This window comes from Rattus rattus, chromosome 13 (genome assembly GCF_011064425.1).
Source record: "Rattus rattus isolate New Zealand chromosome 13, Rrattus_CSIRO_v1, whole genome shotgun sequence".
In the NCBI taxonomy this organism is placed as follows: domain Eukaryota; kingdom Metazoa; phylum Chordata; class Mammalia; order Rodentia; family Muridae; genus Rattus; species Rattus rattus.
Window position 1 is genome coordinate 46,699,974 of NC_046166.1, and position 4,926 is coordinate 46,704,899.

Genomic DNA, 4,926 nt, shown 5'->3' on the forward strand with positions numbered 1-4,926 from the left:
CTTGATTTACTCTTGAGAGACTCTTTCACCACTCTCATGTGTCTGCATCCAAAGACATCCTTACCCTGTCATAGCCCAACTGAAGACTCTTCAGCTAGAGGCTGACACGACGGGGCCAATCTTGAACTGTTATCTCCCAAAGTTGTTAGCTAAATAGATCTACTTTCTCTTTGACTTATTGAAACTCTGATATTTTGATATAGTGACACTTGAAACCACATTGCTATGTCTAAGAAGTTCTTAAAGAAAGTTCCATCTATGGGTCCACCTCTGTCTGTCAGCAGTGATTGCCAGAGGGCGGCTTATGACTGTTAACTGGCCCAAAGAAGTTCAGAGCAGTGCTCATAGTAGCGGTGACCCTAGGCTTGCCCTAGCAGGCTTATCTTTTCAGAAAACTGTAGTAGGAGAAGCAACACGGAAGAAAATTAAGACAGGAGGAAAATTCTTGAAATTACATTTTACTTTTAAATGCTTGACCATGCTATGTTAGGTTTCTGTCACTCTGATAAAACATCATGGCCAAAAGCAGCTTGAGGAGGAAAGGGTTGATCTACCTTCTAGTTTATAGTCCATCCTGGAGGGAACTCAGGGCAGGAACTCAAGGCAGGAACTGAAGCAGAGACCGTGGGAGAACTCTGTTTATTGGCTTGTTTCCCATTGCCTTCTCAGCCTGCATTCCTATACAGCTCGCTACTTCCCAGGGCTGGCACCACCCACAATGGGCTGAGTATTCCCATATCAGTCATTAATCAAGAAAATGCCCCCACAGACTTGTCTGTAAGCCAACATGATAGAGGCATTTTCTCAATGAGGTGCCCTCTTTCCAGTTGACTCTAGATTACATGAACTCAACAACAACAAAAAAAAACCTAATCATCACACTTACTATAACATCTGTAGTCATAACATCAACCTACAGGTTTGTGATTATAACCGAGAATATAGAAAAAACATACTCAGTTTCTTTTTTAATTAAATGCATCTAAGTATGGGGCTCAGAAAATTTATGGAGCTGATGTCAAGGTTGCAGCTTCAGTAGGCCATAAAGTCAGATAGATGAAGATCAAAATGTAGTCAGGTATTATATAGTAGGGAGTTGGTATGTGATAAATCATATAACTGAGAAAGCATCTCACATAGATAGATGGATAGATGTCAGCCAGTGAGCCATCTCAATGCAAGCTGAGTTGCCCTGAAGGCAACCTCACTTTCAGTTCTTGAGTTTACTAATGCAATCATGCAACCAATGGAAATATTAGTAAATTAATAAAATATGCTATTACAACATGATATAGTATATAACAAACAATACAGTTAAAATTAATAGATTATTAATAAAATAATAAGTATAAAGTAAATAAAATTTAAGAAGCCTCCAAAGCTACTCTAAGATCTCCTTTTTAAAGATCCTGTTTTTTCGTTCATTTTTAAACAAATATAAACCTAAGTATGTATTTTGAAGAATTACCTAGGCATATTTCCCATGAGAAACGCTACTTGATTGTGTGGGAAATGATACAAAGGGGTTTATTAGCAACAAGATTGTGCTCGCTCATCAGAAAGGCAATCTTTTTAACTGAGTGCATATTCTAATCCTCCTGTATGAATTATGTGGATAAAATCTTTGAAGTATTGTTAGAGAGGCAATCTTGACTAAATGGAACCTGACAGGGTCCTTTTATCCAGATCCAATGCGCTTAGACTGGGAGGCGCATATAGAATCCTGCTTTAAAATATGACCCATTGGGTTCATTCAGTGTTAGATTAAAGCCACTCAGGGCAGCAGAAAGTGCACGAGTAGAAGCAACTTCAATAGTCATACTTTAACATTTCCTATATGTGTGTGCTTGGGGTAAGCTTTGGTTTGACGGGCTATTTCACATTACATTATATTCAAGAAAGCTTGGCAGTAAGATCTTGTGTTCTTACATACATGTGTATGTTTTCATGTGAGTTCATGGGTAGAGTCCCACTGTCACCAGTGGGTGTCTACCTTCCTCACAATCTCCCCCTAATTTTTTTGAGACAAGGTCTCTCGCTGAGTCTGGAGCTCACTGGTTTGGCTATATTGGCTAGCCAAGGAAGTTCTACCAAGGATACAGATGCTCTGTGAAGCCTTACTCCTAGAACGGGGCTCTACAGATACCTTACCATGCCCAGCCTTTTATATGAGTTCAGATCCCTGTGTCTGGGCTCAAGTCTTCATGCTTGCATGGCAAACACCTTGCCAACTGATCTATCTCTTCAGCATCCAAGGCTGACCATAATATATAAATGGGTAGACAGTGATTTTGCAAATCCCTGGGTACTGACATCCTGGATAGCAAGTTAAGACATGAATGTTACACAAGCCTTGTCCTGGTACTCAAGTTAAGATATGAATATTAGAGCATTTTCAGCAAATGGTGCTGGTTCAACTGGAGGTCAACATGTAGAAGAATGCAGATCGATCCATGCTTATCACCCTGTACAAAGCTTAAGTCCAAGTGGATCAAGGACCTCCACATCAAACCAGACACACTCAAACTAATAGAAGAAAAACTAGGGAAGCATCTGAACACATGGGCACTGGAAAAAATTTCTGAACAAAACACCAATGGCTTACGCTACTAAGATCAAGAATCGACAAATGGGATCTCATAAAACTGCAAAGCTTCTGTAAGGCAAAGGACACTGTGGTTAGGACAAAATCGCAACCAACAGATTGGGAAAAGATCTTTACCAATCCTACAACAGATAGAGGGCTTATATCCAAAATATACAAAGAACTCAAGAAGTTAGACCGCAGGGAAACATATAACCCTATTAAAAAATGGGGTTCAGAGCTAAACAAAGAATTCACAGCTGAGGAATGCCGAATGGCTGAGAAACACCTAAAGAAATGTTCAACATCTTTAGTCATCAGGGAAATGCAAATCAAAACAACCCTGAGATTTCACCTCACACCAGTCAGAATGGCTAAGATCAAAAACTCAGGTGACAGCAGATGCTGGCGAGGATGTGGAGAAAGAGGAACACTCCTCCATTGTTGGTGGGATTGCAGACTGGTACAACCATTCTGGAAATCAGTCTGGATGATCCTCAGAAAATTGGACATTGAACTGCCTGAGGATCCAGCTATACCTCTCTTGGGCATATACCCAAAAGATGCCCCAACATATAAAAAAGACACGTGCTCCACTATGTTCATTGCAGCCTTATTTATAATAGCCAGAAGCTGGAAAGAACCCAGATGCCCTTCAACAGAGGAATGGATACAGAAAATGTGGTACATCTACACAATGGAATATTACTCAGCTATCAAAAACAACGACTTTATGAAATTCGTAGGCAAATGGTTGGAACTGGAAAATATGATCCTGAGTGAGCTAACCCAATCACAGAAAGACATACATGGTATGCACTCATTGATAAGTGGCTATTAGCCCAAATGCTTGAAATTACCCTAGATGCCTAGAACAAATGAAACTCAAGACGGATGATCAAAATGTGAATGCTTCACTCCTTCTTTAAAAGGGGAACAAGAATACCCCTTTGGCAGGGAAGAGAGAGGCAAAGATTAAAACAGAGACTGAAGGAACACCCATTCAGAGCCTGCCCACATGTGGCCCATACATATACAGCCACCCAATTAGACAAGATGGATGAAGCAAAGAAGTGCAGACCGACAGGAGCCGGATGTAGCTGGCTCCTGAGAGACACAGCCAGAATACAGCAAATACAGAGGCGAATGCCAGCAGCAAACCACTGAACTGAGAATAGGACCCCCGTTGAAGGAATCAGAGAAAGAACTGGAAGAGCTTGAAGGGGCTCGAGACCCCATATGTACAACAATGCCAAGCAACCAGAGCTTCCAGGGACTAAGCCACTACCTAAAGACTATACATGGACTGACCCTGGACTCTGACCTCGTAGGTAGCAATGAATATCCTAGTAAGAGCACCAGTGGAAGGGGAAGCCCTGGGTCCTGCTAAGACTGAACCCCCAGTGAACTAGACTGTTGGGGGAGGAAGGCAATGGGGGGAGGGTGGGGAGGAACACCCATAAGGAAGGGGGAGGGGGAGGGGATGTTTGCCCGAAACCGGGAAAGGGAATAACACTCAAATGTATATAAGAAATACTCAAGTTAATAAAAAAAAAAAAATCTTAACTCAGGATCTATATCCAGTCTTGTTGATGATACTTAGTGTTCCCTTTCCAAAGAGGAACATGGGGCTTGTATGTAAAAAAAAAAAAAAAGATATGAATATTAGACAAGGCAAGTCCCCTCCCACAGTTGAATACCCCAACCAATGGGAGCAGGATAAGTGTACAACAAAGACATATTCCTACAAAATCCTGCTAGCTCAAAGTCCTGATTGGTGGAATAACTTCACACAGATGTTTGTGGATTTGGTACTTGAAAACCCTGTAGGATCTTAACTTGGGGTCATGCTTGTTCTTGAATCTGGACCAAGGCCCCTGGTCAACCAGCCCTGGGGAATATGCTCAATCTTTGTCTGACTGAGATTGGTGTTGTGGTTTGTGAGGTGATTCCTGGACCTCAATATCTCACTGTCATCTAAACAAAGAGATCTTTCATAATGGAAAAGAGGTCAATTCCCAGAGACACCATTAAAAACCTACGTGTACCTCAACATAATAAAAATGTTTCAAAACACACAAAATAGAAACAATAACAACAAGAACAACCCCCCTCAATGATAAAGTAGATAAACCCACATTTATAGTTAAAGATACCAGCCTTCACTATTACCAGGAACAAATAGAAACAAACAAAAGAGAAATATGTTGAAATTTGACCCAAACTATCAAACTATTTGACATTAGTGGATTTTTATACAATGTCTTACCCAAAAGATCAAAGTGAATATTCTTGTCCAGAGAACATGGATATTCTCAAAGATATATCTTAGAGAAACTATA